Below are 12,147 nucleotides of genomic sequence, written 5' to 3'. Positions count from 1 at the left end.
GTGTGAGGCTGCGCTTGCGACGTTCCTTGGGAGATCCCCTCCCTTCGTCTCTCAATATTGTGTATTAATTTTGGGCCTTATAATAAGCAGAGGAAGGTGTAAATTCAATGTTATTATTTCGAAAAGTCCTTTTATGTTTTGAATGCAGGACTTTTTAGTGTTGGGCTAACCCTTTGAAAAATTTGGCTTCTGTTTTAGAAGCCGAAACTTTTTACAATTTTAAAAAGTTGTTTTACTTGCTGTTTTTACGTGTGCTGTTTATTATGAGAGTTCTGAATGAAATGATAATTATGATATTTGCTCATCACATGAAATAATCTTTTCATTGATATCATTTTGCCATCATTTCCTCTATAAGAATTTTTTATTACGTGCGCTTCGTATTAATGAAAAACATAGTTCCATTCAAAACATCTTAATGGAGTGTACAAAAAAGCTTCGATTTGCCACGCCATTTAGCATCCATTAACATATCTTGCGAATTTCAATCGATTGAATCATCGCTATTGCATTTCGTCATCGTTTTAATAAAATAACTTTTGGGGAGATAAACGTTTTAAGAATGGTTTCGGTTTTAGATTGATTTTGATGCTGTTGTTTTAAAGTTAAGGTAACTTAAGTTAGTCTTACCAAAAACTATGATATTGAGTTACTTACTGCTTTTTAGATCAAAGTTTTTTTACAATTTAAAGGACAATGTTCGTTCTCCATACATTGTTCGCCGTTAGATCAACAGTGCCGAAATAATACTTTCTAGGTTCTAAATGACACAAATCTTTATGTAAGAACAATTATTCCTGGCGGACCAATTCTATAAACTTATTGATAGCAATATTGTTATCATAACCTCTTACTTACTAGTATTGTATTATATTATTTTATGCACATCGATTTGGGAGATGTTCTGTATTGTAGTTGTCGCAGCCAAATTGTATTATAATATTGGACGGGTTTTGGAAATAGCTCGGCGTTCCACTTTTATGATTTACTTACTTACATTTTGCACGTAAATAAATAACATGAATCCTATGTTTACTTTCCACTTTTGACATTTAACACGTGACTTACCAAACTAACTATCTCCATGGTTACCGTCTTAGTCTATGCATGACTAGGGATTGAACAACTTTTAATTGAATATTATTAACAATTCTCGATAATTATTATCGATTGAAAAATATTCGGTATTTGAATCGAAAGATATTTCAATTTTATCAATATCAAAATATTCAATTTTAATAATAAAATAAATATTATTTACTACCACCTATGAAATGTTCTAAAAATTGCCTGGAGCGCTCCCCCAATCCTGGGTTTTCCCTTTCCAAGCTGAGAGGATATCATTTTGGTTCTATCGATACATTATAAAGGTACTTAATATTTGAAATGTATTACCAATTATTGTTATAAGCATTTTGAGCGAATAAAACTTTCAATTCTATTAGAACTTTAGACATTTCTCTCACTTTAAGCGGCATTGGATTTTTCATCGAACTTTGAAACTGTAACAGATATATTAAAGATGATCCCATATTGTTGTCATTGTCTATATCAGTGTTATGATCACAATTCTTTTTATTTTATTCATGACCTTCGACCAGTTGGACACATTAGATAGCTTCTTGTAGTATCGTGCAATATATTTTTAACTTTTAATTAAAATCTAGTCATACTGTAGCAATTTAGACGATTTATTTTATTTACAAGATCGGTATCTTATTGTCTATGATGACCGCAGTCAACATCACTATTACATGGATTCCTAACAATGAAGTACGGCATTGCCTTGTGCCGATTTTACATAGATTTTATCGACACAAATTATGGAACTTCATAGGATATGGAGCAGGCCACGCCCTAAAATGTCCGGATGTCGTCATAGTATTATGGAATACATATAAAATACTTTTATTATTTCATTTTTTAATCCTCAAGTGTCCGTTACAATCTAATTAATATTTAAGTATTCAAAAAGTAAGAGATTAATTTTGATACTTTACTGCTGTGCCCAGGAATCTAAGGCGGTTTCTGACAATGTCCTTTGCAAAAATTGTCATGACTGTAAACTTCTGTAGCACCTGAGATTAGTGACTTAGATTTTATTGTTAGAGTCATATTTGGTTTTATTTGGATGCATCTCTTCGGCTTATACTATTTTCGGTCGAAACTATCCTAACGTGGTACATCACTAGCATCTCGCGCATTCCAACCTTCTGACTCACAGCATAGGATTAGTGTTGGGATTGAGATTTTATCGGATCCTCTCACGAAGCGCCATAATTAGGGGCACAAGACGTACAATGATTTGTAGTAGTTCTTCGGTGAACGCCTCATCCTGCCCATTCAACAGTTCGGCGCGTTCTTAAGACGGCGTTTTAATTTCCGCCATTAATTTGGATTGTTAAGTTAGTTTTATTTGATCGCTTTATAGTCCGCGTATCGGACAGTTGCAGGTTTGAATTCTGCTGGGGACAAACTACAATTATATTTGATAACGAACGCTTTTTTAACTGCAGGTGCTGATCATAATGTTTACAACGTTAAAAACAAATAAAAAGGGAGTCATGTCGAGAGGATCTTATCTTAGGACATCTAATAGCTTTATAACAGTAAGTATTTATTTTATAATTTCGAGGAATTAACGTCAATTCACGGTGGCAGAAAAATAGAGGCACATATCAGTGGGCTTGCACACAATCACACAATGATGTGTATTGTGTACTAATGTTGTTTTGCAATTAAAGTAGTCAATAAGGTGCTGTTTGAGTCCTCGAACAGGCTCTATCTGCATCTATAAATTCGCCCTTCCATATGCCCTGTGAGTGAGAAAGATGGAAAAATTGCGATCAGCCCCCCTAGACAAGTTGCACTTCTTGATCGAATCGAAAATCAAATCCGTCAAAACTTCATACAAAAAAAGGCCATCGACCACTTTTCGAGTGGTTTGCGATTATAATTTACGATGGGAAAATAAGCGAACCTACCTTACTTCTGTTGTTCATGTGGGCTATTTTTACTGAATCCATCTCTATTATCTTAGCAGTAGGTACCTCTGGGTTGGTCGTAAAACCGCGTTTCCCATTAAGGTCCCGTTCTGCGGGACTGCACGCTGCGCGCCCCCGGCGCGGTGTATCAAAGTTTTATCAAACAAGCAGTAAAAACTACTTTTTAATTGAAAAAAGATCGAGTTTTTCTATGTTATCAATAATTGACCAAAGTTTTCCCTATAAGAATAGGCACGTAGATTGTACTTGAACATTTCCAGCAACAATTGTTCAGACCTTCCTTAAAAAATACACGGAACCCTAAAAGACCAACCAATTGGACCCCAGTTTCTTACCAGATAGCATTAGTTTTAGTAACTTAGATGACAGAATGTTCTAATCAGGAAAAAGTAAAAAGCTGTTCAGATATTAATCTCGTATTATCAATATGTAGCGTTTAAAACTTTTTGTTCCTTTTAACTATAGGTAAGTCTTCAGAATAACCTACTAAACCGATTTTTGTCGTACTTCTTGTAACTGGCAATATTTCTGGCGGATATTAAGGGTTGATGGAATCACGGTGGCTGGAAGCATAAAAATCACTTCAAGGACAGGGATTAAGGCTGATTTATATCTACATTTACCCCTGACACACCTGGTAACCCTACTCACGTAAGCGTCTATGTATGTGCCAGACGCTACCATGAACTTCTGACGGCTCATAAATGTAAGACCAAGAGCCTGCCACTGAAAAACCATAGTTTTTTTTGCACTAAAATGGGTAGGTACCTAAACCAATCAATTGGCATTCTTTTATGAAATGAATGATTGAGTTTTTGCACTGCTTTATCAACGCACTCGTGTGTCAGACGAAGTAGAGCTGCCATATACCTATTTCAGACAGCTTATGGAAGCCCCAGAGAGTCAGACCTCTAATCTGTGAAGCAGACTTAGCCACGAAGTTATTTTTTGACAGTTACCCTGACACTCCTGGTAACCCTACTCACGTAAAGCGTCTTACAACACCGGACAAATATCCAGATTTCAGATCTCTGCGTGAAATTAATGATTCAACTCACGTACACAATGCGAGAGATATTTTCGCCGACTGTGAGGTGAAAAATGGACGGAGGGATGGGGAACTGAAAGCAAACAATGATCACGATTGTGATATTGTTATTCTATTAGAGCGTCTTCCATTGTAGTAAGTGTAACCTATTTTATAGTTGTTTCAATTTGGATCTGAAATTAAAATCATTGACGAAAAACGATTGGTATCAGCACTGGATAAGGTGCGCTTAGAAATTTTGGCAGGCAGACCTAAAACCTAGTCCATAGTTATTGTAGAGCCATTTTCTAACTCGATTTAGTTACGAGTACTTATCTGTATTAGAAATGCTATAGTGTGCGATGATTTGAATTTATTATAATTATTTAAAGAGGATATGAAGAATCGTTAGAGCTTATGGCAAATAGATTCTCATACATCTTAATCACATTTTGTTTAACTATAGCTTTTACTTTAATTCAGAGTTTTAGCTTTTGCTTACAAAGCTGCACGGAGGCCATACTTCTAAGAATTATCAATGGCTTTTATTAAAAAATCGCCGCAATCGAATAATAAGAGAATCAAAGAATGCAGCGTCCATTCACATTTTTGTAGCACTATTATTTCTCGCCATATTTCATCCCGACTATTACCCACCCTCGGAATGTTTCTCACATTTCCAATGATTAATCGCTTATGATTTGACGATTTTGCTCGGGACTTTAGAAGCTTATTAACAAAATGCATAATGTCTTCTCTGTGGGTAGGAGGTATAGGGTGACGTGGCGTTTTGTCCCGATATGCATAATCAAAGGTATCCCATAGCTAATAAATTGAGGATTCAGGTTGGTCCCAGGTTGTGGGTCGCCGACAAGGTTTTTTATTTTGTGTCATTTCATGAATATTAGCGCTAGTTTTAGATTTTTTTTTTAAATTCAACAATTTATATTAGTTCTCTAATTTTACATCATAATCAAGTTAATATTATGAAATGCAGGTCAATAGTTATTTTATTTTTAGTTATCACCTTTGTTTTTAGTTATAAGAAACTTTGGTACTGAAATAAAGTTATTTATTATTATTATTATTTTGTGAACATGCACTTTGGTCTTTCTCTCTAATTGATCAGAAAATTAACATTATAAGAATCAAAGAGAATTTTAAATTTTACAAATTTAAGCCTGTGTCAATGACTCAATGTTCGTCGATTCAGCAGCTCGTATCCAGCCAGCCTTATTTGTTGTGATTTTTCACGGCATCGCCGCCATTGTGGTGTGTTTTTGTCTTTTTTTGCCGCCGGATGGTGATAATGGCGATTATAGTTCTTGTGTCGACATGACGTGACGTGTCCCGATGCGTAGGCGCTGCTTGTGGAACGAAATTGACCGTTTATTTGGGAATTGATACCATGCGATTGGAGACGGTAGGGTGGTAGTTAGTGCGGTGACAGGCGTGGCATCTGGCAGTTGCATCTGGGAGAGATGCATTTAGGAAGGAATCAGAGTCCTTGAAATTGTTAAGCATTATCAATCACAGTGTTGCAGAAGGATTTAAGAAGAAGTTACACGGAGTCTAGAGTACCTGTTTGAGATAGGTACTTATTTATTTTCAACTAAGATGAGTCTTTGTTTAAATTTATTCATGTAATAAAATTCTGAGTCACTATAGCTACGGCAGCCTTTTTAAAGAGGTAACATTCCGCCGGCAAAAATGCGAAATCCTTGCTAATAAGCCCATTCAATGTTTATTTTCGGTGGTCCCAAACTGCTTATGAGTCACATGCTTATAATGCGAGGTTTCTTCAAAATGTGTCGTAAAAAAATATGCGCAAACGCAGCCGTACAATAGAGATGAACGCGCAACTGCGCCCCACGCACACCTTCATCGAATGAATCGATATAATTTCCTGTCTTTTATTACTCGTGTTTACAAAAAATCTTTCCAGCCACCGCCAAAGACATACATTGTACACGATAAATACAATAAAATAGAACCTGGCGCCTTCCGTTAGTCCTTTCAAGGTTTTTTCGGCGCGAAATATTTGTCAATAATAAATGAGACGTCCCTTTTATAGCAGGAACATTCATAGCCGGTGTAGTGTAGTTCGGGACCACATAAATAAATTAGCTGCAGGTGCAATTCATTAGCGTTCAGCGAAATGGCAAAAAAATGTTATTATTTGTAATATTTTTAAGAGTAATTATGATTCAAAATTGCGTGCTACGGACTTAAAAGAGAACCGAACATTTAAGGTTTGGTTTGGTTGCCAAAGTATTTCAAATAAATTCCATGAAAAATTATAAAGTTTTGTTGTTGTTATTGGAAGGACTCTACCTACAGTATGTCGAAATTCCAGATCCTGACCGAGAGCTTTACAAAGGAGGCACTGTAACACAAATCTAACTGTGGAAATTATGTATTTCATTATTGTTTTTATAAAAGAGAATGTATCAGGATATCATGAAATGTGAAAAAACTTGTTATTGTTCTGTGACTTTGACCTTAATTCTGTATAAACTACTAATGGTACTGGTCTGTAGTCTGTACAATAATCGCTCCCGCTTATGCCTTGCGCGCACTGCAGTCGCCCGCGCCGGGTCGAGTGAGCCTACCAACAATACAAAACTCGGCGGGCGGCGACGTGGCCAAAGAGAGTCAATGAGGCCCCTACCTGGATTATCTATCAGGTGATAAATTAAAAATATGGCATCTGAGCGGCATTCATCATTGGAATGGGTCATTCCGGCTCGGCTCTATTGTCTAAAAAGCTCGCTTCGTGTTTTGTGAGTCCAAGTGTTTTGTCTCATCTCGACGTCAACCGAGGCTTAATTTTTATGCCCCAACTAGACTTTTGTTGGAGATATGATTTGTTATGCAATGTTTGTCGTTGGTGAAAGGTTTTTAGTGATGAGTGTAACTGGCACCGACTGAGTTCGATTATGGGGATTTTATTTTTAAAATCGGACTAAGTAGTTGATTGTTAAAAATAGTGATGTTTATACTAATTTTACTGTTACTTAAATATATAGTTACTTTTTGGCCTTTTTTATTTGGTAGCAAATAAAAGTGTAGGTATGGCAATACTTTCATAAAAAACAATTTTATGTAAATGCTGAAGCAGCTACGGTCCTTGAGTTTGAAGGTGATTACTTTCGCCAAATACCAAAGAGTGAAGTAGGGCATCGTTAGAGCAAAAGAACACTCCAATTCTACAGAACCACGTTGGCAGTCCGTGCGTCACGGGATCCTCAGGCATGTCAGCACTTGGTGCTTTTTTGAGTGCCCATCACCATTGTAGTGATGTGTAGTGAGTTATGTAACACTAATATGGGATATAAATAGTGTAGTGTGTCCTCAACGCGGGCGTCTGGCCCGCTCGATACCGGCGCGCGCACCCCTGGGCGAAGCATATAGTCTGTCGGCGCTAGGGTGGCCAGACTTCAGACAATTTGTCGTCAGACGCACCGCTAGTGGTATTATTGGTAATATAAATATCAGATTGGTATATGACGATAGAGACGCATGTCGAAAGCTCAGATTAGTCAGTGGCTACGAAAATTTTGATCAAAACTAAACCAAAACAAAACTTAATTACAACGCATGATTGGTTTTCCTTTATTGGGGCAATCGCAAGTTTGAATGTGTTCTTGCCTTGTAGATTTATTTCTTCGTGTCGTCTCATAATGGCAGCCTGAAACTAGTATTAAAATGAAAATGAATACCTAAGTACTAGAAGGCCTAAATGGGAAGAGTTTGTCTTTCTAAATAATAAATAACATAATACTTAAGAAAAGATGATGAAAATGGTAAACAGGGCTCAAAAATATACAGTCCTATTAAATATAAGTAGGGCTTTCAACAAAAATTAATGAGCCTCCAGAATGTTTACAGCTTACTTTGTCCTCTAATGTCCGCACTAATCCCAAAGAATTGCCACCGTAACGTCACCCACAGCCTAAACCACTGCCAGACACGCCGGCACCTCATTGGATTTGCAACTTTAGTAACTCCTACCAGAGCACAAATTGCAACGACAGCTTTCCAACTTTCATTTACTTTCAGACTTGAATTGTAATTTTCATTTAGTACCCTTTGCCCGCGGCTTCTCCCGCGATTTTATTCATACTGCCCACTAACAAATTACGTTGAGTGCGATTAGTAAGTTTCTTTCAGACTTATTGTTTCTATCTTTCATTTTCCGCACTTCAGAGCGGTTTCATTTCGCAATTTCTCTCGTAGGAAATTAGCTCGAGTGAGATTTTTCTTACGCCAAGATTTTGTAGTTGCGTTTATTATAAAAGTTTTGTTTGAGGAAACCTTTCGGGTGAACGATCTTCAGGGCTTTCGACTTTTGTACCCTCTACAGAAGCAAAGTTTCGAGAGGCTTTGGGCAAGGGATTTTGGAGTTGTAGCCATGGGTATAACTTCCTAACTCGGGATTGGGCGACCCACGACGTGAGTCTTGTTTTTTGCATGGATTTTGGATAAATAACTGTAAGTTGGATTCAGGACTGAAACCGATATGATGAAATCCTTACCAAAGTGATGCTAGAGACATTTGCTACTCCATAGAGTCCCATACACATACGTCATACATCGTATGTTGGAAAATGGAAGACCATTTTCCTAATGTGTCTATCATTATAGCAATGACTCTTTGAAATATAGCTACTGTAATCCATTGAGTTTCACTGTTTACATGGATCAGTGGTGTACCTATGTAAACAAAATGTAATATAAAAACAATCTTATCAGAAAGTGCCTCAGTGGGATGTATTTATTTGGATTATCTAACATTAGCAGTGGACTAAAATCGACTGTTGCTGCTTCAGATAGAATTGATTGTTTCAGTTAGAGTTTTTCAGATGATACCTACCTTATTTTTCATTAGATACGGAGTTTGTATTTCGTTTAAATATATTTTAGTCCTTCTAAGCCTTACATACTTACTTACGTAACTTGAAACGACAAAAATGTGGGTACAATCTTGCAATAAAGTTCAGAATTGATCCTCGGCCGGACCCCTGAACTTTTCCATCGAGTTCTTTGCACCTCGGTCTGAAAAGTCATTAAACTTTTAGAGTGGCCAAAAAGAAACAGACCTGTAAAGGTACAATGTATTTTTAGCCGGCACAATTAGCTAATTGCAGGTTTTAATTCAGTTTATTACTCTATCTCGGAGGCTAGATAAATCAAGGCGCTTTTTTAGCTTGTGTTAAGTGTAACCTTTTTTCGTTAATTACTTTTAACAACAATTATACTTCGTATCTCTCCCGAAGATGATTACGTTTTACATGCAGCAGTACCTGGGATGATGCCGTCCTTATCACACTTTTAGAGAATATTTATTTAAAAATATAAGTTTTAAATATAATAAAGTACGTGTTTTGACTCCTCAGCACCGTAGTACATTCCGCGGTCCGCCATATTTCTTGTCATTACTTGTGTTGGTGTTCGTCCGACTCACACGTACTTTTTCAAGAAAAATAACTTAGCGTGAAAATGGGTAAAAGGAAACGATCAAGTAATGGTGATAATAGTGATATGGTGAAAAGTTTGTTAAGAAACCTCGTATGTACATAGACAACGACAAAATTATAGTTTTATCTGATGATGATGAACCAGAAAAAACATCGTTGTCTCCATCGTGCAGTCACTGCAGATTTGCAGACATACATACATACATATTTAAAACATTCTGGTAAGTTGTGAATCGTGTATTTTTGAAATTGTTATGAAATAATGTAAATAATTTCTATTTTTTGTATTAAAAATGAATATTTGTAACTACCCTCCGTGGTAATACTTTGTGTCCCGACTTAATTGTGTGTGGATACTAAACTATACGTACAAAAATCGTGATATATAAAATACATAAACATCCCGACGTAAATCGTGTGTGGATGCTTTATTGCTTATCCCGGCGTATATCGTGTGTGGATACTAAACTTCACGTACAAAAATCATGTTATACAAAATACATAAACATCCCGACGTATATCGTGTGTGGATACTAAACTACACGTACAAAAATCGTGTTATACAAAATACATAAACATCCCGACGTATATCGTGTGTGGATACTAAACTACACGTACAAAAATCGTGTTATACAAAATACATAAACATCCCGACGTATATCGTGTGTGGATGCTTTATTGCCTTTGAGCATAATAATTATCCCGGCGAGTATCGTATGTTGATAAGTCATTTTTAAACTGATTGCATTTTGCTTTGATTATTTTCCTAACGTATTATCTTATAACGTGGGTAGACGTATCAACACGTCGTAAAATAGTATAACATAATTATAAATATAATAATATACAATATACATGGGGTATTTATAATTTGTTACCCTATCAAATACAAAAATCTTTATTGTGAAGTATCATTAAAAGAGCATACAATAATTACCTACATCAGACGAAAATACCGGGTATTTTTCAAGACAAAGCCTTTCAAAGACTTTCACAAGGATCTAGCAACAGGTTGGAAAATATTGATTAATGGATTACCTACCTACAAATAAAAAAGACTTGATGAAACATTATTTATTTGCTAAAAAATGCGCGTAATAATTATTTCAACAAAGACAGCAATACAACTGAACATCTGATTCTGCTTCTGTTTGCTGTACCTACGCATCCTTATCGCAACTGATTTCACCGAGCCTTCAATATGATTTGATGACCTAGCTATGTCACAAATGAAATAATATTCCGTAAGGAATTTTGAAAACCTTGAGCGATGCTGGCGGTTACTTTGTGACACTCATTAGAGAATTACTGTCAAGAAGATACGCTATCACAAATTCCATTAGCAAGCAAAAAAAAAAAAAAAAAAAAAAGAGATATCATAAAAGAAATCAAAACGAATCTCTTGTTTGGTTCAGATTTATCAGACCACTCGAAATCATATATGACTAATATAATTCAGTAATACCAGCCCAGCATCAGACTTTAAACGCAAGGGGGGCATTGTGAGCGGCAGCCGCTGAGCAGCGAGTGAACCCCGGCCAGCCCAGCAGCCGCCGGCTCCGCCGCCGCCGCCTGCGCCGCGGGGCCGTCTCCGGTTAACCCGAGACCCAACTATCATCAACCGAATCGGAGACGATAATTTTCTTCAGCAGATAGGCACCAAGGTGCTAGTAGCTGGTAGACTTAAATGCTACTAAAATAAATGGCTTACCTAAATAACAAAATGAAATGATACTACTATTTTGTCCTGGATCAGGGTTATAAAATTCCATTTTATACTTAACCATGCCAAGTTGGAGTGCCCCAATGTAGGTCACATATTATATACTACACCTGAGGGGAGTAGTAGGTATATTCGACAACTGTACAAAAGCCAACTTGTAGACATAGATTTATTCTAAATTTAAAGGAATTAAATAAATTCATTAATATTAACTATTTTAAAATGCAATACTACCACTGACTTTACATTATTAATTAGATAACAATATATTTTATTATGTAAAAACCTTAGATTTGAAAGACTTCTATCTTTTATTACCAATTGCTGAAAATGGATGAATTTGGCTTCGTTTGTCATGGAACTCCAAGCACTTTAATATTCAGTTGTTTGAATTTCTTCGTGATCGATCATTTTTGTCTTACATCCGCACGTTGCCTTTTGTCTTTACAAAATTATTAAAACCAGTTTTACACTTTTTGCAATCACTCGGCCATCTATCTGTACCAATACCTGTACCAATTTGTATGTATTGGAACGGTCAGAATGCTGGAATAATATTCAAACAAAGGGAGATTTATAAGAACAACTAGGGTAGGAGGACAAAATAATTTTTATCCAATCAAAATAATAATGTTACCTACATTTTCTAAAATTTACATTTAATACGATAGAAATGAATTTAACTTAACAAAAGTGCAAGACACTAGTAATGCTAAAAACTACAAAATATATCATTCGAGTAATTTGCTTCATTCTTGGGGTTATTGACCTCAGCGTGCTCCGCCGTTAAAATTACGGCTGGATGTACACGAAGTTACCGGAAAAAACATCTTGGCACTCAATTACTCAAATAACTACAATAAACATTATAATGCATCTGCCAAGTATTTAAAACATAATTTAGCATAGTGG

Source organism: Ostrinia nubilalis, chromosome 2, assembly GCF_963855985.1.
Source record: "Ostrinia nubilalis chromosome 2, ilOstNubi1.1, whole genome shotgun sequence".
In the NCBI taxonomy this organism is placed as follows: domain Eukaryota; kingdom Metazoa; phylum Arthropoda; class Insecta; order Lepidoptera; family Crambidae; genus Ostrinia; species Ostrinia nubilalis.
This window is presented reverse-complemented; position numbering follows the sequence as displayed.